Source organism: Salmo salar, chromosome ssa07 (genome assembly GCF_905237065.1).
Source record: "Salmo salar chromosome ssa07, Ssal_v3.1, whole genome shotgun sequence".
Classification (NCBI taxonomy): Eukaryota; Metazoa; Chordata; class Actinopteri; order Salmoniformes; family Salmonidae; genus Salmo; species Salmo salar.
In genome coordinates, this window is record NC_059448.1 from 23,602,610 (window position 1) to 23,625,361 (window position 22,752).

At 45.4% G+C, this 22,752-nt stretch overlaps 1 protein-coding gene across 1 annotated transcript in view; it reads left to right on the forward strand.

The window, feature by feature from the left end:
- Nucleotides 1-22,752, forward strand: part of LOC106608825 (lysine-specific demethylase 6B-like) — a 171,640-nt gene that overhangs the window by 63,880 nt on the left and 85,008 nt on the right. Inside the window, 2 exon segments of the mRNA XM_045721741.1 lie at nt 8,596-8,672; nt 9,566-9,981. The gene's annotated coding sequence lies outside the window, so the exon portion shown is untranslated.

Genomic DNA, 22,752 nt, shown 5'->3' on the forward strand with positions numbered 1-22,752 from the left:
AGAGGGGAGGCGGGGGAGAGACGTCAAACTAGGTCTCCATGCTCCATATGGTTTCTTTCTTTCTCCCTCTGTCTCCCTCCCTCTCGGCTTCTCTCTCTCTCCCTCTCTTTCTATTCTCAGGTTAAACCGAGTTGTAATAATGACAATTACAACAATACTGAATGAACACTTATTTTAACTTAATATAATACATAAATAAAATCAATTGAGCCTCAAATAAATAATGAAACATGTTCAATTTGGTTTAAATAAAGCAAAAACAAAGTGTTGGAGAAGAAAGTAAAAGTGCAATATGTGCCATGTAAGAAAGCTAACGTTTAAGTTCCTTGCTCAGAACATGAGAACATATGAAAGCTAGTGGTTCCTTTTAACATGAGTCTTCAATATTCCCAGGTAAGAAGTTTTAGGTTGTAGTTATTATAGGAATTATAGGACTATTTCTCTCTATACGATTTGTATTTCATATACCTTTGACTATTGGATGTTCTTATAGGCACTTTAGTATTGCCAGTGTAACAGTATAGCTTCCGTCTCTCTCCTCGCTCCTACCTGGGCTCGAACCAGGAACACATCGACAACAGCCACCCTCGAAGCAGCGTTTCCCATGTAGAGCAAGGGGAACAACCACTCCCAAGTCTCAGAGCGAGTGACGTTTGAAACGCTATTAGCGCGCACCCGCTAACTAGCTAGCCATTTCACATCGGTTACACCAGCCTAATCTTGGGAGTTGATAGGCTTGAAGTCATAAACAGTGCAATGCATTGCAAAGGGCTGCTGGCAAAACGCACAAATGTGCTGTTTGAATGAATGCTTACGAGCCTGCTGGTGCCTACCATCGCTCAGTCAGACTGCTCTATCAAATCATAGACTTAATTATAATATAATAAACACACAGAAATACAAGCCTTAGGTCATTAATATGGTCAAATCCGGAAACAAAACATTTATTCTTTCAGTGAAATACGGAACCGGTCCGTATTTTATCTAACGGGTGGCTACGTAAAATTCTGGCAAATTAGTTCGCAACGAGCCAGGCAGCCCAAACTGTTGCATATACCCTGACTGCGTGCAATGAACGCTAGAGCAGTGACACAATTTCATGTTTGCAGGCAATATTAACTAAATATGCAGGTTTACAAATATATACTTGTGTATTGATTTTAAAGAAAGGCATTGATGTTTATGGTTAGGTACATTGGTGCAACGACAGTGCTTTTTTCGCAAATGCGCTTGTTAAATCAACACCCGTTTGTCGAAGTAGGCTGTGATTCGATGAGAAATTAACAGGCACCGCATCGATTATATGCAACGCAGGACACGTTAGATAAACTAGTAATATCATGGACCATGTGTAGTTAACTAGTGATTATGTTAAGATTGATAGTTTTTTATAAGATAAGTTTAATGCTAGCTAGCAACTTACCTTGGCTTCTTGCTGCCCTCGCGTAACAGGTAGTCAGCCTGCCATGCAGGCTCCTCGTGGACTGCAATGTAAGGCAGGTGGTTAGAGCGTTGGACTAGTAACCGGAAGGCTGCAAAAACGAATCCCCGAATCCCCCCTGAACAAGGCAGTTAACCCACGTTCCTAGGCCGTCATTGAAAATAAGAATGTGTTCTTAATCTGACTTGCCTAGTTAAATAAAGGTGTTAAAATATAAACATTTTTTTTTTTTTAAATCGGCAAATCGGTGGCCAAAAATACCGATTACCGATTGTTATGAAAACTTGAAATCGGCCCCAATTAATCGGACATTCCGATTAATCGGTCGACCTCTAGTTGACTCTCGTGGTTGGGTGACTGTTTGGTTTGTTGGGCTTTGTGTGCATGCAAGTGTGCTCCAACTGCTGCACAGTGCACACCCAATAGGCCTGGCCACATCAGGGGTGTGTACGTACAGATTTGTATGTGGGTATGGTACTGTATGTGTGTGTATGGTACTGTATGTGTGTATGGTACTGTATGTGTGTATGGTACTGTATGTGTGTATGGTACTGTATGTGTGTGTGTTGTATGGTACTGTATGTGTGTGTGTTGTATGTGTGTATGGTACTGTATGTGTGTGTGTGTTGGATGTGTGATTGGTACTGTATGTGTGTGAGTTGTATGTGTGTATGGTACTATATGTGTGTGTTTAGTGTGCTGGTACAGTGGCTTAAAGTATTCACACCCATTGTTTTTTGTCCACATTTTGTTGTGTTAACGCCTGAATTTAAAAAGGATTCAATTGATATTTTTTTGTCACTGGCCTACACACGATACACCATAAGGTCAAAGTGGAATCTTTTGAAATTTGTATAAATAAATACAAAAGCTGAAGTGTCTTGTGTCAATAAGTAGTCAACCCCTTTGTTATGACAAGGCTAAATAAGTTCAGGAGTTAAAATTTGCTTAACAAATCACATAATAAGTTGCATGGACTCACTGTGCAATAATAGTGTTTAACATGATATTTGAATGTCTACCTCATCTCTTTACCCCACACATACAATTATCTGTAAGGTCCCTCAGTCGAGCAGTGAATTTCAAACACAGATTCAACCACAAAGACCAGGGAGCTTTTACAATCTTTCTCAAAGAATGGCACCTATTGGTAGATGAGTAAAACAAAATGTATTAGACATTGAATATCCCTTTAAGCATGGTGAAGTTATTAATTACACTTTAGATGGTGTATCAATACACCTAGTCACTACAAAGATACAGGCGTCCTTCCTAACTCAGTTGTCGGAGAGGAAGGAAACCGCTCAGAGATTTCACCATGAGGCCAATGGTGACTATAAAACAGTTTAATGGCTGTGATAGGAGAAAACTCAGGATGGATCAACAACATTGTAGTTATTCCACAATACTAACCTAATTCATAGAGTGAAAAGAAGGAAGCCTGTACAGAATATAAAATATTCCAAAACATGCATCCTGTTTGCAACAAGGAGTTAAAGTAATACTGCAAAGAATGTGGCAAAGCAATTCACTTTTTGTCCTGAATACTTTTTTAAATTACATTTTTATTTCACTTTTATTTAACCAGGTAGGGCAGTTGAGCACAAGTTCTCATTTACAACTGCAACCTGGTCAAGATAAAGCAAAGCAGTGTGACAAAAACAACAACACAGAGTTACACATGGGATAAACAAACGTACAGTCAATAACACAGTAGAAAAATCTGTACACAGTGTGTGCAAATGAAGTAAGGAGGTAAGGCAATAAATAGGCCAACAGTGGCAAAGTAATTACAATTTAACAATTTACACTGGGGTGATATATGTGCAGATGAGGATGTGCAAGTAGAAATACTGGTGTGCAAAAGAGCAGAAAAACAAAAACAAGATGATGTAGGTAGTTGGTTGGATGGGCTATTTACAGATGGGCTGTGTACAGCTGCAGCGATCGGTAAGCTGCTCTGATAGCTGATGCTTAAAGTTAGTGAGGGAGATATAAGTCTCCAACTTCAGTGATTTTTGCAATTCGTTCCAGTCATTGGCAGCAGAGAACTGGAAGGAAAGGCGGCCAAAGGTGTTGGCTTTGGGGATGACCAGTGAAATATACCTGCTGGAGCGCGTGCTATGGGTGGGTGTTGCTATGGTGACCAGTGAGCTGAGATAAGGCAGAGCTTTACCTAGCAAAGACTTATAGATGACCTAGAGCCAGTGGGTTTGGCAACGAATATGTAGCGAGGACCAGCCAACGAGAGCATACAGGTCGCAGTGGTGGGTAGTATATGGGTCTTTGGTGACAAAATGGATGGCACTGTGATTGACTGCATCCAATTTGCTGAGTAGAGTGTTGGAGGCTGTCTTGTAAATTACATTGCCGAAGTCAATGATCGGTAGGATAGTCAGTTTTACGAGGGTATGTTTGGTGGCATGAGTGAAGGAGGCTTTGTTGCGAAATAGGAAGCCGATTCTAGATTTCATTTTGGATTGGAGATGCTTAATGTGAGTCTGGAAGGAGAGTTTACAGTCTAGCCAGACACCTAGGTATTTGTAGTTGTCCACATATTCTAAGTCAGAACCGTCCAGAGTAGTGATGCTGGACGGGCGGGCAGGTGCATGCAGCGATCGGTTGAAGAGCATGCATTTAGTTTTACTAGCATTTAAGAGCAGTTGGAGGCCACGGTTTGGTGGTTTGTAAACACAGTGTCCAAAAAAGGGCCAGATGAGACTGCCAGAGGTCCTGACAACAGACCCTCCGATTTGACACACTGAACTCTATCTGAGATGTAGTTAGTGAACCAGGCGAGAATACAAAGTGTTATGTTTGGGTCAAATCCAATACAACACATTACTGAGTACCACTCTCCATATTTTCTCGTATGTTATGGGTGTGCTAGTAATCGTTAAGGAATGGGACGTTTTTCAGGATAAAAAATAAACGGAATGATGCTAAGCACAGGCAAACTCCTAGAGGAAAACCTGGTTCAGTCTGCTTTCTACCAGACACTGGGAGATGAATTCACCTCTCAGCAGGACAATAACATAAAACTCAAGGCCAAATAGACACCGGAGTTGGTTAATGCAACTTTATTTAACTAGGCAAGTCAGTTAAGAACAAATTCTTATTTACAATGACGGCCTGGGAACAGTGGGTTAACTGCCTTGTTCAGAACGACATATTTTCACCTTGTTAGCTCGGGGATTTGATCTAGCAACCTTTCCGGTTACTGGGCCTACAATCTAACCACTAGGCTACCTGCTGCTTACCAGGAAGACAGTGAATGTTCCTAAAAGGCTGAGTTACAGCTTTGACTTAAATCTACTTGAAAATCTATGGCAAGACCTGAAGATGGTTGTCTAGCAATGATCAACAACCAATTTGTCAGAGCTTGAAGAATTTTGAAAAGAATAATGGGCAAATGTTGCACAATCCAGGTGTGCAAGGCTCTTCCAGATTTACCCAGAAACACTCACAGCTGTAATCACTTCCGAAGGTGCTTCTACCACGTATTGACTCAGGGTTGTGAAGACTTATGTAAATGAGATATTTCTGTATTTCATTTTCAATATATCTAAATGTCTAAACTTGTTTTCACTTTGTCATTATGGGATATTGTGTGTAGATGTGTGAGAGAAATGATTTAAGCAATTTTGAATTCATGCTGTAACAACAAAATTTGGAATAAGTCAAGGGTAATGAATACTTTATGACGGCACTGTATGAATGTCATGTGTAGTTGAGTGTGTGTGTGTGTGTGTGGTTTTGCATGTGCGCCTGAATGTGTTTGTAGTTCTATCTGTGTACAATATACTGTATATAGCATGTCACTGTACTTCTGCACGTGACATTAAAACTTAAAACTCTCCCCGACCCATATGTATTTTAGTGTACTGTACTGTATTCCATAGCATTGTGTACCATAGTGCAGCTACAGCATGCATTGCATACTGAGTATAAATTACACTTCTAAAAATACCCTGTAAACCAGTTCACCCCCTCCTTACGCCCTGGGCCGGATAACTCTCTCCCTGCTCGGATCGCTCCACCCTGTCATGAAATGCAAGCTGTTCCTGTTGTACATTCCACATGCTAAAGGAATGAACCAACTCCCCAAAGAAGAGGGGGGACTCCATTTTTTTGTCCCAAGGTAGCCCCTTGTATAAACGAGAAGATTCCTAGCTAACTCCTATGTGAGGTTAGGTGTGTAGTTTAGACATGGAAAGGAGTTGTGTCATTGTTTTGTTGGGCGTTCCCCAAGACTCTGTCCCGAGGCCCCTTTCATTTTGCTTTGTTGTGTGTATATTTGTGTGTGTCTGTGTGTGTGTGCACAAGTGCATGCGGTTGTGTAGTGTGTTCGCATTGAAGCGTGCCCGCGTTTGTGTGTGTGGCCCCAGGCTGTTGTCAGGCAGATCTGAGTTAGCCCAGCTGGCTCGAGTGTAGGTAGCAACGTACCTCCTGAAGGATGAAAAGAGGAGGAAACAGAGCACGCGCATTCCTCAACGCACACTAAACATGGCCACAGGGGAACTGCAAGCACAGCAAGACTTCTCCTCCCTTCCCTCTTTCCTCCCACTCTAACACGTATATCTCTCTCTCTTTCTGTCTCTCCCTGTTTCATACTCCTCACCCCCCCTTTCCCTAATACCCCTCTTTCTATCTCTATCTCTCTCTGCCTGCTGCCAGACTATAGCAGGGAGATGATCTCGGGACGAATTCCAGAATGTTGGAATCCAGGGGATTATGCTTAGAAGGAAATCTTGAATGATGGAATATTTAAGATTTAGCAGAAATGTTTTGGCTTTTTGCTGTTTGGCTCTTGTGAGTGTGATGTCATTATTATGACATATGACCAACCCCTAATCCCATACATACACACATAAACACACACAAACACGCTCAGATAAACAGGCGCTTAGTGTAAACAGGAAATGCTGGGGTTCCCGTGTGTTTCCGCAGATGTTCTTTGTTGTGAGCTCATGTATGGATGAGATGGTCAACTACATTATGTACAGTGCCTTCAGAAAGTATGCCACTTGACTTATTCCACATTCTGTTGTTCCAGCCTGAATTCAAAATGGATTAAATAGATGTTTTTCTCTCACTCATCTACACACACTAATCCATAAGTGAAAACAACATGTTTTTAGAAATGTTATAGAAATGTGAAATGTACATAAGTATTCACACCCCTGAGTCAATCACCTTTGTCAGCGATTACAGCTGTTAGTCTTTCTGGGTAAGTCTCTATAGAGCTTTGCACACCTGGATTGTACAATATTTGCACATTATTCTTGGAAAAAATGATTCAAGCTCTGTCAAGTTTGTTGTTGATCTTTGCTAGACAGCCATTTTCAAGTCCTGACATACATTTTCAAGCCGATTTAAGTCAAAACGAACTATTCAGGAACATTCAATGTCGTCTCGGTAAGCAACTGCAGTGTATGTTTGGCCTTGTGTTTTAGGTTATGGTCCTGCTGAAAGGTGAATTTGTCTCTCAGTGGAAAGCAAACTGAACCAGGTTTTCCTCTAGGATTTTGCTTGTTCTTAGCTCTATTCCGTTTCTTTTTATCCAAGAAAAAACTCCCTTGTCCTTGCCGATGACAAGCATACCCGTAACATGATGCAGCCACCGGCGTGCTTGATAATATGAAGAGTGGTACTCAGTGATGTGTTGTGTTGGATCTGCTCCAAACATAACGCTTTGTGTTCAAGACAAAGTTAAATTCTTTGCCAATTTTTTTTGCAGTTGTAATTTATTGCCTTTTTGCAAACAGGATGGATGTTTTGGAATATTTTATTCTGTACAGGCTTCCTTCTTTTCACTCTGTCATTTAGGTTAGTGTTGTGGAGTAACTACAATGTTGATCCATCCTCAGTTTTCTCCTATCACAGCCATTAAACTCTAACTGTGTTAAAGTCACCACTGGCCTCATAGTGAAATCCCTGAGCGGATCCCTTCCCCTCCGGTAACTGAGTTAGGAAGGACGCCTGCATCTTTGTAGTGACTGGGTGTATTGATACACCATCCAAAATGTAATTAATAACTTCACCATGCTTAAAGGGATATTCAATGTATTTGTATTTATTTTTACCTATCTGCCAATAGGTGCCCTTCTTTACGAGGCATTGGAAAACCTTCTTGGTCTTTGTGGTTGAATCTGTGTTTGAAATCTGTGTTACTGAATATGGTATGTGTGGGGTACAGAGATGAGGTAATCATTCAAAAATCATGTCAAACACTATTATTGCACACAGAGTGAGTCCATGCTACTTATTATGTGACTAGTTAAGCAAATGTTGACTCCTGAACTTATTTAGGCTTGCCATAACAAAGGGGTTGAATACTTATTGACTCAAGACATTTCAGCTTTTCAGTTTTAATTAATTTGTAAAAAAATAAAATAAAAAAATAATAATAATCTCAAAACATAATTCTACTTTGACATTATGGTGTATTGTTTGTAGGCCAGTGACACAACATCTCCATTGAATCTATTTTAGGTTCAAGCTGTAACACGACAAAATGTGGTTAAAGTCGAGGGGTGTGGATCCTTTCTGAAGGACCTGTAAGTGAGGCTACATGACCGTAGTTTTGTATGGCTATGCTGAGGGAGTACAGGCTTCATGTATAGGCTTCTACTGTACAACTGAGGCTGAGGATAAGTGACTGTGTGTGTGTGTGTGTGTGTGTGTGTGTGTGTGTGTGTGTGTGTGTGTGTGCGTGTGTGTGCTGTGTCTTGGCTGGCTAAGTGGAGGGCATAATGGCTGTCTCCACTAGCAGCAGTAATCAGTATAACTCTTGGATGCTCATTAGGGGTGTGTGTGTGTGTGCGTGCGTGCCCGCTGAATAACTATCAGAGGTAAGCAGAGGACTGCTCTTAGAACCGTAGCATTATTAGTCTGGACGGACCAGCATACCTAGTCACACACACCCACACACACCCTGCCTACAGTTATGTTCAATGTGCTGGGGGTTAGTAGTGCAACAGGGTGTGTTGCAACGGAACGAAACCAGTTTGTTTACTCATCTAAGTCATGAAACTGACTTTCCTACACTTCCCTAGAAGCTACACTTCAGTATGTACACAACATGCTAAAGGTCTCTTACCATCAGATTCTGGCAGTGTGTTATTCAAAGCTGTTGTGTGTTTGTGTTACAGGTACAGGCGATACCTGGCCCACGCAGGTACACACCCACGCACAGAACACACGCGGTGGGAGGACAACACTGTGGCAGGTGAGAGGAATAGAGGTGTGTGTGTCCTAATAGACTAGCACTGCTGTGTTGGTTGGCTGAGCCAGGAGCTGGAAATGGGCTGAGAGTCCCTTGTTGAAACCAGACATCCCATTGTCCACCCCACCCACACACACACACACACACACACACACACACACACACAGGCACAGACACACATTCACTTAAAGACTCACATGTACTGTACACACACCTGCTGTGTTCCTTGGAGAAATGCTGAGCTCCATTCTGTCTCTATTCAGGGGAGACAGAGGAGAAGAGTGGGAGGAGGGAACGGAGCATGCGGAGTGGGGGGAGGAGGGAGGGAGTCAGTCACTCAGACAGGTATTCACACAGCTCAAGTCATGCTGGGAGGGAGGGAGGGATAGAGAGGGGGAGAGGGAGTGATAGAGAGGGAGGGAGGGAGGGGGAGGGATGGAGAGGGAGGGATGGAGAGGGAGGGATAGAGAGGGAGGGAGGGGGAGGGATGGAGAGGGAGGGATGGAGAGGGAGGGATGAGAGGGAGGGAGGGAGGGAGGGAGGGAGGGGGAGGGAGGGAGGGGGAGGGATGGAGAGGGAGGGAGGGAGGGGGGAGGGATGGAGAGGGAGGGAGGGAGGGAGGGGAGGGATGGAGAGGGAGGGAGGGAGGGGGGAGGGATGGAGAGGGAGGGAGGGAGGGGGAAGGATGGAGAGGGAGAGGGAGTGATAGAGAGGGAAGGATGGAGAGGGAGGGAGGGAGGGAGGGGGAGGGATGGAGAGGGAGGGAGACAAAGAAAAACAGATGATAAAGTAGAAGGAGGAGGCAGACGGAGAGATGAATAGTGATAGCCAGCTCTGTATTCTCCTGTCACCTCTCCCCTCTCCCCCCCCTTGTTCTCCCCTTTCTTTGTGAACAGATGGGTGGAGGTATCCGATTTGAATGAAAGACGATTGAAAAGGAGGCTATGAAAAGACCACGACCAACAGCCAGCTCCATACACACACTTACACACACCTTCACAATCACTATCACACACTCACTATCACACACTTTTGCTCGAACATGTGTAGCCTACCTGCATTAACACACACACATACACATTCAACCTCTCTCTCTCTCTCTCTCTCTCTCTCTCTCTCCTCTCTCGCCTCCCTCTCTCTTTGTTCAGGTTGCTGTAGTGCTTTGCCTGCTGTTCTCCCACTAGACAGTCTGTCTGATGGGGTTGTGATGTATTACATGTCAACATGACATGTTTCAGACATGTTGTGTTCTGCACACTCAGCTTTGTGGATCAACCAGCTCTTGAAGAACCGCTGTAACCCCTAAAGTGAAGTGAGTGTGTGTCCGTGTGTGTGTGTGTGTGTGTGCTGTATGAGAACGTGTCTGATATTTGGTCCTCTATAGGTTGCTCTCTGGTTGGACAGGCTTTACATTCATCCACCTGTCATCAACAGCATTGTACACAGACACACACACGCCGCACGCACACACACACGCACACTTAAGACTTAGTGATGAGACGTTGTGTTTTGACAGAGAGGCAGATGAATTAGATAAATAGGAGGAAGAAAGGGATGAGAGACAGAGAGAAAAGGGGGGGGGGCTGCCATTGAAAAGAAGGCCATTTGTACTGATTGTGAATTCATCACATCTACTATCACTCATGATAGATCGGTAGTATCTATACAGAGGATGTCTTTCTCTCTACCATATGACATGATGACAGCGAGAACCAAAGGGAATGGGATACAGGACATTTTTGGAAAAGAGAGAGTGGTTGCGAGAGGGGGAGAGAGAGAATATGAGAGGGAAGGGAGAGAGATTGAGAGGGACAGAGAATACTAGAGGGAGAGAGATTGAGAGGGACAGAGAATACTAGAGGGAGAAGGAGAGAGGGACAGAGAATACTAGAGGGAGAAGGAGAGAAGGAGAGAGCTGGAGAGGGACAGAGAATACTAGAGGGAGAAGGAGAGAGGGACAGAGAATACTAGAGGGAGAAGGAGAGAGGGAGAGAGCTGGAGAGGGACAGAGAATACTAGAGGGAGAAGGAGAGAGGGACAGAGAATACTAGAGGGAGAAGGAGAGAGGGAGAGAGCTGGAGAGGGACAGAGAATACTAGAGGGAGAAGGAGAGAGGGAGAGAGCTGGAGAGGGACAGAGAATACTAGAGGGAGAAGGAGAGAAGGAGAGAGCTGGAGAGGGACAGAGAATACTAGAGGGAGAAGGAGAGAGGGACAGAGAATACTAGAGGGAGAAGGAGAGAGGGAGAGAGCTGGACAGAGAATACTAGAGGGAGAAGGAGAGAGGGAGAGAGCTGGAGAGGCAGAATACTAGAGGGAGAAGGAGAGAAGGAGAGAGCTGGAGAGGGACAGAGAATACTAGAGGGAGAAGGAGAGAGGGAGAGAGCTGGAGAGGGACAGAGAATACTAGAGGGAGAAGGAGAGAAGGAGAGAGCTGGAGAGGGACAGAGAATACTAGAGGGAGAAGGAGAGAGGGAGAGAGCTGGAGAGGGACAGAGAATACTAGAGGGAGAAGGAGAGAAGGAGAGAGCTGGAGAGGGACAGAGAATACTAGAGGGAGAAGGAGAGAGGGACAGAGAATACTAGAGGGAGAAGGAGAGAGGGACAGAGAATACTAGAGGGAGAAGGAGAGAGGGAGAGAGCTGGAGAGGGACAGAGAATACTAGAGGGAGAAGGAGAGAGGGACAGAGAATACTAGAGGGAGAAGGAGAGAGGGAGAGAGCTGGAGAGGGACAGAGAATACTAGAGGGAGAAGGAGAGAGGGACAGAGAATACTAGAGGGAGAAGGAGAGAGGGAGAGAGCTGGAGAGGGACAGAGAATACTAGAGGGAGAAGGAGAGAGGGACAGAGAATACTAGAGGGAGAAGGAGAGAGGGAGAGAGCTGGAGAGGGACAGAGAATACTAGAGGGAGAAGGAGAGAAGGAGAGAGCTGGAGAGGGACAGAGAATACTAGAGGGAGAAGGAGAGAAGGACAGAGAATACTAGAGGGAGAAGGAGAGAGGGAGAGAGCTGAGAGACAGAGAATACTAGAGGGAGAAGGAGAGAGGGACAGAGAATACTAGAGGGAGAAGGAGAGAGGGAGAGAGCTGGAGAGGGACAGAGAATACTAGAGGGAGAAGGAGAGAGGGAGAGAGCTGGAGAGGGACAGAGAATACTAGAGGGAGAAGGAGAGAGGGACAGAGAATACTAGAGGGAGAAGGAGAGAGGGAGAGAGCTGGAGAGGGACAGAGAATACTAGAGGGAGAAGGAGAGAAGGAGAGAGCTGGAGAGGGACAGAGAATACTAGAGGGAGAAGGAGAGAGGGACAGAGAATACTAGAGGGAGAAGGAGAGAGGGACAGAGAATACTAGAGGGAGAAGGAGAGAGGGAGAGAGGTGTCGTGAGGAATAGCGCTGATACCAGTGCTAATTGAACACAGCTGTAACTCGTTAAACATTAATTGCCAATTAATCAGACTGCCTGCTCCCAGTTGAGTATACCTTTAAAAAAAGAACAGAGAGAATGAGGGAATGAAAAAAAGATGAAAAAAAAGACAGAAATTGAATTATTTATGGCGTCAAGAGGAAAGCCTGTTTCAGTCTTCCTCTCTCTCTATTTCAGTGGCTCTCTGCTTCCTTCTCTCCATTAATCTAGTTCTTTCTGCCTCTCTTTCTCTCCGCTTCCCTCCTTTCATTCCCGTCTGCAGTCCTTCCTCTCTGTGGAGTGAGGGATCCTATAAAAGAGGAAGTGCTCCAGGGGAAAGGGGGATGAGGAGGAGGAAAGGAAACTGAAAGAAGGAAGAATGTATAGGACGGGGCATTGACTCACGCTTGAATGTGATTGGGAAGTATGTGTGGTGGGACTGGGCGTGAGCAGGGTTGCGTGTCGCCGGTGTGTCTGTGCATAGTGCCTGCTGTAGACACCTGTGTGTGTGTGTGTGTGTGCGTGTAAATCAAATCAAATTGTATTGGTCACATACACATGGTTAGCAGATGTTAATGCGAGTGTAGCGAAATGCTTGTGCTTCTAGTTCCGACCATGCAGTAAAATCTAACAAGTAATCTAACAAATTCACAACAACTACCTTATACACACAAATGTAAAGGGATGAATAAGAATATGTACATATAAATATATGGATGAGCGATGACCGTGAGGCACGGTCAAGATGCAGTTCGATGGTATAGAATACAGTATATAGATATGAGATGAGTAATGTAGGATATGTAGACATTATTAAAGTGGTGTTATTTAATGTGACTAGTGATATCTTTATTAAGTCTGTTTATTAAAGTGACCAAAGATTTGAGTCTGTATATTGGCAGCAGCCTCTATGTTAGTGATGGCTGTTTAACAGTCTGATGGCCTTGAGATAGAAGCTGTTCTTCAGTCTCTCGGTCCCAGCTTTGATGCACCTGTACTGACCTCGCCTTCTGGATGATAGCGGGGTGAACAGGCAGTGGCTCGGGTGGTTGTTGTCCTTGATGATTTTTGGCCTTCCTGTGACATCGGGTTCTGTAAGTGTCCTGGAGGGCAGGTAGTTTGCCCCCGGTGATGCGTTGTGCAGACCGCACTACCCTCTGGAGAGCCTTATGGTTGTGTGCGGAGCAGTTGCCATACCAGGAGGTGATACAGCCCGACAGGATGCTCTCGATTGTGCATCTTGTTTGAGTGTTTTCAGGTGACAAGGCAAATTCTTCAGCCTCCTGAGGTTGAAGAGGTGCTGTTGCTCCTTCTTCACCACGCTGTCTGTGTGGGTGGACCATTTCAATTTGTCCGTGATGTGTACGCAGAGGAACTTAAAACTTTCCACGTCGATGTGGATGGGGGGCTGCTCCCTCTGCTGTTTCCTGAAGTCCACGATCATCTCCTTTGTTTTGTTGACGTTGAGTGAGATGTTATTTTCCTGACACCACACTCTGAGGGACCTCACCTCCTCCCTGTAGGCTGGCTCGTCGTTATTGTTAACCAAGCCTACCACTGTAGTGTCGTCTGCAAACTTGATGATTGAGTTGGAGGCGTGCATGGCCATGCAGTCATGGGTGAACAGGGAGTACAGGAGAGGGCTGAGAATGCACCCTTGTGGGGCCCCAGAGTTGAGGATCAGCGGGGTGGAGATGTTGTTTCCTACCCTCACTCCCTGGGTGCGACCCGTCAGGAAGTCCAGGACCCAGGTGCACAGGGCGGGGTCGAGACCCAGAGTCTCGAGCTTAATGACGAGTTTGGAGGGTACGATTGTGTTAAATGCTGAGCTGTAGTCGATGAACAGCATTCTTCCTTAGGTGTTCCTCCTGTCGAGATGGAATGAGGGCAGTGTGCAATGTGATGGCGATTGCATCGTCAGTGGACCTATTGGGGCGGTAAGCAAATTGGAGTGTGTCCTAGGGTATCAGGTAGGGTGGAGGTGATATGATCCTTGACTAGTCTCTCAGAGCACTTCATGATGACAGAAGTGAGTGCAACGGGGCGATAGTCATTTAGTTCAGTTACCTTAGCTTTCTTGGGAACAGGAACAATGGTGGCCATCTTGAAGGAGGTGGGGACAGCAGACTGGGATAGAGAGAGATTGAATATGTCCGTAAACACACCAGCCAGCTGGTCTGCGCATGCTCTGAGGACGCGGCTAGGGATACCGTCTGGGCCTGTAGCCTTGCAAGGATTAACATGTTTAAATGTTTTACTCACGTTGTCCACAGAGAAGGAGAGCCCACAGGCTTTGGTAGCGGACTGTGTCGGTGGCTCTGTATTGTCCTCAAAGCGAGCAAAGAAGTTGTTTGATTTGTCTGGGTGCAAGACGTCGATGTCCGCGACGGGGCTGGTTTTCTTTTTGTAGTCCGTGATTGACTGTAGACCCTGCCACATACGTCTCGTGTTTGAGCCGTTAAATTGGGAACTAACCAGACCTGGGTTCAAATACTATCTGAACTCTTTCAAATACTTTGAGCATTCACTTTAGCCTGCCTGGAGTGCCAGGTGGGCGGGGTATGCACTTTTGGGCCTGTTCTATTGGTTCCATTCCATCATGCAAGCTCAATTAAGGACAGCTAAAGAATATTAAATGATTTTAAATAGTATTTGGACCCAGGTTTGGTACTATCTTCCAGCAGAGCAGACATGAGTTCCAAATGGCACCATGTCCCTATATAGTGCACTACTTTTGACCTGAGTCATGGGAATAGAGTCCCATTTGGGAAGCAGACAGGTCTGGCCTGTGGATCCAGTGAGTCTGGCTCTAACCCTGTTATAAAACTGATTACAGCAGCACTGATAACACTGTGGACTGTACACTCACTGACACACAATCACCCTCTCTCTCTCTCTCTCTCTCTGTCTCTCTGTCTCTCTCTTTCTTCTACCCTTGCTATTCAATTCAATTCAAGGGGCTTTATTGGCATGGGAAACATATGTTTACACTGCCAAAGCAAGTGGAATGGATAATAAACAAAAGTGAAATAAACAATCAGAAATGAACAGTCAGCATTACACTCACAAAAGTTCCAAAAGAATAGAGACATTTCAAATGTTATATTATTGGATATGTACACTGTTGTAATGATGTGCAAATAGTTGGCTTTAAAGAGAAGACAGGCTATGTGCACACTGCCCACAAAAGGAGGAGAAACTGAGCTGCACTTCCTAGCCTGCTGCCAAATGTATGACCATATTAGAGACACATATTTCCCCTAGATAACACAGACCCACAAAGAATTTGAAAACAAAACCAATTTGTGTCCCATCACAGCAGCACGATCTGTGACCTGTTGCCACAAGAAAAGGGCAACCAGTGAAGAACACCATTGTAAATACAACCCATATTTATGCTCCCTCTCCCCCTCTCAGGCGCCAGGCTACCCATCATTACTCACACCTGTCACCATCATTACGCGCATCAGCGCTCATTGGACTCACCTGGACTCCTTCACTTTGTTGTTTTCCCCCTCTTTATCTGTCTGTTCCTCAGTTTGTTCCCCGTTTCATGTCCGCTATTTATTAAATGTTCACTCCCCTGTACTTGCTTCTCGTCTCCCAGCGTCTGTCCTTACAGAATGCTAACACCACAATTTGACACATCAGGGAGTTTTTGTTGGTGACGTCGGGTCCGGGTGCCGCTGCCGAAGGAAGCGGGCTCGTCGGGCTTCCACACTTTTAGCTGGCTCGAGAAATTTGCTTGCCTCTGTTTGCTCGTCAGGCTCCCACGTCATGCCTCAGCCGGCTCGTCAGGCTCCCACACTTCAGCCGGCTTGTCGGGCTCCCACGCTTCAACCGGCTTGTTGGGCTCCCGCGCCTCAGCGGGATCGTCAGGCTTTCACGCCTCAGCCGGCTCGTCGGGCTCCCACGCCTCAGCCGGCTCGTCAGGCTTCCACACCTCAGCCGGCTTGTCCAACTCTCAAGTCTCAGCCGGCCCGTCAGGCTCGCCCAGGTGGAACGCCGGGTTGCGCCCCTAGAGGGGGGGTACTGTCACTCCTGCTCCCGCTCCCCCTCTCTGGCGCTCAAGGGCGCCAGGCTTCCCATCATTACACACACCTGTCACCATCATTACGCTCATCAGCGCTCATTGGACTCACCTGGACTCCTTCACTTTGTTGATTGCCCCCTCTATATCTGTCTGTTCCTCAGTTTGTACCCAGTATTAATGTCGTTTTGTTTCCCCTGTCCAGACACTGTCCATGTTCTGTTTCATGTCCGTTGTTTATTAAATGTTCATTCCCTGTACTTGCTTCTCGTCTCCCAGCGTCTGTCCTTACAGCTACACCCGTTGCTGACAGGTGTACAAAATATAACACACCGCCATGCAATCTCCATAGACAAACATTGGCAGTAGAATGCCTGTACTGAAGAGCTTAGTGACTTTCAACGTGGCACCATCATAGGATGCCAACTTTCCAACAAGTCAGTTCATCAAATTTCAACCCTGCAAGTGCTGCCCCAGTCAACTGTGAGTGCTGTTATTGTGAAACATCTAGGATCAACAACGGCTCAGCCGCGAAGTAGTACGCCACACAAGCTCACAGAACTGGACCGGCGAATGCTGAAGCGCATAGCGTGTAAAAATCGTCTGTTCTCGGTTGCAACACTCACTAACGAGTTCCAAACTGCCTCTGGAAGCAACGTCAGCACAAGAACTGTTTGTCGGGAGCTTCAAAAATTGCTTTCCATGGCTGAGCAGCCGCACACAAGCCTAAGATCACCAATGCGCAATGCCAAACGTAGGCTGGAGTGGTGTAAAGCTCGCCGCCATTGGACTCTGGAGAAGTGGAAACGCGTTCTCTGGAGTGATGAATCACGCTTCACCATCTGGCAGTCCGATGGACAAATCTGGGTTTGGCCAGATGCCAGGAGAACACTACCTGGCCGAATGCAATGTGCCAACTTTAAAGTTTGGCTAGGCCCCTTGGCTAGGCCCCTGAGTTCCAGTGAAGGGAAATCTTGACGCTACAGCATACAATGACATTCTAGACGATTCTGTGCTTCCAACTTTGTGGGAAAAGTTTAGGGAGGGCCCTTTCCTGCTTCAGCATGACAATGCCCCCGTGCACAAAGCAAGGTCCATGCAGAAATGGTTTGTCGAGACCGGTGTAGAACTTGACTGGCCTGCACGGAGCCCCCATCACAACCCCATCGAACACCTTTGGGATGAATTGGAATGCCTACTGCAAGCCATGCAGACTTTTCTAGTGCCCTCGCCAATTCGTTGACATATATGTTGGAGAGGGTGGGGCTTAAGCTGCATCTCTATCTCACCCCACGGTGAGATAGGAATGCGTGTGTTTTGTGTGTTTTTTGCCAATTTTAACCGCACACTTGTTGTTTGTGTACATGGATTTTAGAATGTTGTATGTTTTTCCCCCAACACCACTTTCCATCAATTTGTATTGTAGACCCTCATGCCAAATTGAGTTAAAAGCTTTTTTTAAATCAACAAATTATGAGAAGACTTTGCCTTTGTTTTGGTTTGTTTGTTTGTCAATTAGTGTGTGCAGGGTGAGTACGTGGTCTGTCGTACGGTAATTTGGTAAAAAGCCAATTTGACATTTGTTCAGTACATTGTTTTCACTGAAGAAATGTACAAGCCTGCTGTTAATGAAAATGCAGAGGATTTTCCCAAGGTTGCTGTTGCTGTTGCCGTATATCCCACGGTAGTTATTAGGGTCAAATTCTTCTGGGGTGATCAGTCCTTAGTTTCACATTTTGGGGAATATGCCAGAGCTGAGGATGATGTTAAAGAGTTTAATTACAGGCTATTGGAATTTGTGGTCAGTATATTTTATAGTTTCATTGATGATACCATCAACACCACAGGCCTTTTTTCTCTCTCTCTCTCTCTCTCTACCCCCTCTCTCTGCCATCTCTTCTCTTTCCCCCTTCCCTTCTCTCTCGCTCAGCCCTCTCTTCTTGGCTGAAGCTCAAATATTACAAATGCTATTGCATATTGGCTGAGGGCCAAATCTTGCCAGTGACAAATCAATAGGATGTTAAATTACGTAAGAGACCCAAAGAGATGTCACTACTGACTGGCCCCGATCATTCCCCCGTCCTCCCTACCACTGCACTCACAGTACAGTATCTCTCTCTGTCCTCTATTCTCTCTGTCCCTCTCTCTCTTTCTCATTTTCTCTCACCAATAGTATCTCTTTTATTTATTTAGCCATGCTGGTTAAGTGTGCCTTGAATTCTAAATATATCACTGACAGTGTCACCAGCAAAGTACACCCACACCATCACACCTCCTCCTCCACGCTTCACGGTGGGAACCACAGACGCGGAGATCATCCGTTCACCTACTCTGCATCTCACAAAGACACGGCGGTTGGAACCAAAAATCTCAAATTTGGACTCATCAGACCTCAGGACAGATTTTCCAACGGTCTAATGTCCATTGCTTGTGCTTCTTGGTCCATGCAAGTCTCTCCTTCTTATTGGTGTCTCCACTCACAGTACAGTATCTCTCTCTGTCCTCTATTCTCTCTGTCCCTCTCTCTCTTTCTCATTTTCTCTCACCAATAGTATCTCTCTCTCTCTCTTTATGTCACTTATTCTCTCTCTTTCTATCACTTATTCTCTCTCTCCGCCATCCTTATAATCTCTCTCTCTCTCTCTGTGTCATTGTCAATCATAGCTTAATGATGAACCAATGTTTCTGACTGGAATCAAATGTCTGGTTGATTATATTCTGAACAAACCAAAAACCTTCCACACACAAAAAATGACTCCATAGATATCTGGAAGTGTAATGTTTACTAGAAACAAGATGTATGACATTGAATGTTTTACTTTGTACCGCAGTAAGTTGTTGTTCACTCCTCTTTTCTGTAGGAGTGGAAGGTCTGCTCTATATGAAGCTAGTTATACGTTGAACTTATTTTCCATACGGTCACCCTCTTTACGAGCCTTCCCTCTCTCTCTGTCTTCATGTGCTCGCTCTCTCAACGGGACGGAATTGCTGTCCGGTGCACGTGGCCGGTCTTGGGGGGCCGTGTGTGTGTGTGTGTGTGTGTGTGTGTGTGTGTGTGTGTGTGTGTGTGTGTGTGTGTGTGTGTGAGAGAACACGAGCAAAATGAAACATCTTCGTGTTTGGTTGAGAAAACGGAAATGTCGGGAGTGTGTGGCTAGCAGATGAACTTACACACACACACACACACACACACACACACACATTGGTGTCATCATCCTGCCACATTCATTGAAACAGTTGCAAGTACTTACAGTAGGCACAAAACTCATCAGAACTCATCAGAACACTCACAAGTACTGTTATACTATACAGTTTGTACACTAAAAAGTATTGTTATACTATACAGTTTGTACACTAAAAAGTACTGTTATACTATAAAGTTTATACACTCACAAGTGTTTCTACACCTTCTCTTATTGTGGATGATATAATATCTATATATATTGGCTGTTTCCAGATGTTATCACAGCTGCAGCGAAATGCTTATGTTTCTAGCTCCAACAGTGCAGTATTACGTAACAATACAAAACAAAACACGCAAATCCCAAAAATGTAAAGAAAGGAATTAAGAAATATCAGAATAATCAATGAATAAATGAGTCCAGAATATAAATATATGTACAGTACCAGTCAAAAATGTGGATGCGCCTACTCATTCCAGGGTTTTTATTTATTTAGCCATGCTAGTTAAGTGTGCCTTGAATTCTAAATATATCACTGACAGTGTCACCAGCAAAGCACCATCACACCTCCTCCTCCATGCTTCACGGTGGGAACCACACACGCGGAGATCATCCGTTCACCTACTCTGCGTCTCACAAAGACACGGCGATTAGAACCAAAATTCTCAATTTTGGACTCATTAGACCTCAGGACAGATTTCCACCGGTCTAATGTCCATTGCTCGTGTTTCTTGGTCCGAGCAAGTCTCTTCTTCTTATTGTTGTCCTTTAGTAGTGGTTTCTTTGCAGCAATTCAACCATGAAGGCCTAATTCACGCAGTCTCCTCAGAACAGTTGATGTTGAGATGTGTCTGTTACTTGAACTCTGTGAAGCATTTATTTGGGCTGCAATCTGAGGTGCAGTTAACTCTAATGAACTTATCCTCTGCAGCAGAGGTAACTCTGGGTCTTCCTTTCCTGTGGCAGTCCTCATGAGAGCATGTTTCATCACAGCGCTTGATGGTTTTTGTGACTGCACTTGAAGAAACGTTCAAAGTTCTTGAAATGTTCCGTATTGACTGACCTTCATGTCTTAAAGTAATGATGGACTGTCGTTTCTCTTTGATTATTTGAGATGTTCTTGCCATAATATGGACTTTGTCTTTTACCAAATAGGGCTATCTTCTGTATACCACCCCTACCTTGTCACAACACAACTGATTGGCTCAAACACATTAAGAAGGAAAGAAATTCCACAAATGAACTTTTAATTGAAATGCATTCCAGGTGACTACCTCATGAAGCTGGTTGAGAGAATGCCAAGAGTGTGCAAAGCTGTCATCAAGGCACTTGCGTACTACATGATTCCATATGTGTTATTTCATAGTTTTGATGTCTTCACTATTATTCTAATAGTAAAAATGAAGAAAAACCCTTGAATGAGTAGGTGTGTCCAAACTTCTGACTTCAACTGTAGATAATAGTGTGTAAAGACAGTATGGACAGTATATGAATAGAAAATGTATGCAATTATATAGGACGAGACTTGATTAGAATACAGTATATAAATATGAAGTGGGTAAAACAGTATGTAAACATTATTCAAGTGACCGGTGTTCAATGACTATGTACATAGGGCAGCAGTCTCTAAGGTGCATGGTTGAGTACCGGGTGGTAGCCGGCTAGTAACAGTGACTAAGTTTCAGGGCAGGGTACCGGGTGGTAGCCGGCTAGTAACAGTTACTGAGTTCAGGGCAGGGTACCGGGTGGTAGCCGGCTAGTAACAGTTGCTGAGTTCAGGGCAGGGTACCGGGTGGTAGCCGGCTAGTAACAGTTGCTGAGTTCAGGGCAGGGTACCGGGTGGTAGCCGGCTAGTAACAGTTACTGAGTTCAGGGCAGGGTACCGGGTGGTAGCCGGCTAGTAACAGTTACTGAGTTCAGGGCAGGGTACCGGGTGGTAGCCGGCTAGTAACAGTTACTGAGTTCAGGGCAGGGTACCGGGTGGTAGCCGGCTAGTAACAGTTACTGAGTTCAGGGCAGGGTACCGGGTGGTAGCCGGCTAGTAACAGTTACTGAGTTCAGGGCAGGGTACCGGGTGGTAGCCGGCTAGTGGTGACTACTTAATAGTCTGATGGCCTTGAGATAGAAGCTGTTTTTCGGTCTCCCGGTCCCAGCTTTGATACACCTGTACTGACCTCGCCTTCTGGATGGTAGCGGGGTGAACAGGCCGTGGCTCGGGTGGTTGTTGTCCTTGATGATCTTCTTGGCCTTCCTGTGACAACGGGTGCTGTAGATGTCTTGGAGGGCAGGCAGTGTGCTCCCGGTGATGCGTTGGACTGACCACACCACCTTCTGGAGAGCCCCGCGGTTGCGGGCGGTGCAGTAGCCGTACCAAGCGGTGAGACAACACGACAGGTTGCTCTCAATGATGCGTCTGTAGTTTGTGAGGGATCTCATGGGGCCAAGCCAAATCTCTCCAGCCTCCTGAGGTTGTGAAGAGGTGCTGTTGCTCCTTCTTCACCACGCTGCCTGTGTGAAGGGGTTTTTCACCCTCTCCGCTGCGGCGCTGCGGCGCTGTCTCCTGTCGTCCACGGTCAGCTCCTTCGTTGTGTTGATGTTGAGGGCGAGGTTGTTTCCCAAGCACCGCTCCACCAGGGCTCTCACCTCCTCCCTGTGTAGACTGTCTCATCGTTGTTGGTAACGTGCTGCATCCATACGTTGCAACACTTATAACCCTCTTGTAAGACAAAAATATATACACACACACACACACACACACACACACACACACACACACACACACACACACATTGTTTTATAAGAGCAATCCCGGGTTATCAGTGTCTTCTCTTTCTCAGGAGAATGGCTCAGTTGAGGTAAACCAGTGTTAAATAGTTTAATCTAAAACACCCATTAATACGACACCGAATAGAGAGAGAGATGTGACGTGACCTGTGACCTGTTGCCAGGCACAAACACCCTTGTAAATACAACCCATATTCATGGTTATTTATTTTCCCTTTTGTACTTTAACCATTTGCACATCGTCACAACACTGTATATAGACATTATATGACATTTGTAATGTCTTTATTCCTCAGGAACTTTTGTTCATTTCTGATTGGGTTTTTGGCAATGTAAACATATGTTTCCCATGCCAATAAAACCCTTTGAATTGAGTTGAATTGAAATTGAGAGAGAGAGAGAGAGAGAGAGTGAGAGGGTGAGTGAGAGGGTGAGTGAGCGAAGAGGCTCCTTCCTCTCTCCAATCCCATCTGTTTGACACACAGATAAAGAGAGGGAGGGAGATGGGGAACGGGCGAATGAAATGAAAACGAGGCCAGAGCCTGGCTGAGAGAGGAGAGGAGAGGAGGAGGAGGAGGGTGATCAGAGAAGAGGGGGAGGGGCTGTTCAGCGAAAGGCGGGGGGGACTGGGACGAGAGAGAGGCAGGCTGGGGGGTTGGGCTCCAGGATCTGTGGTGTGTGTGTG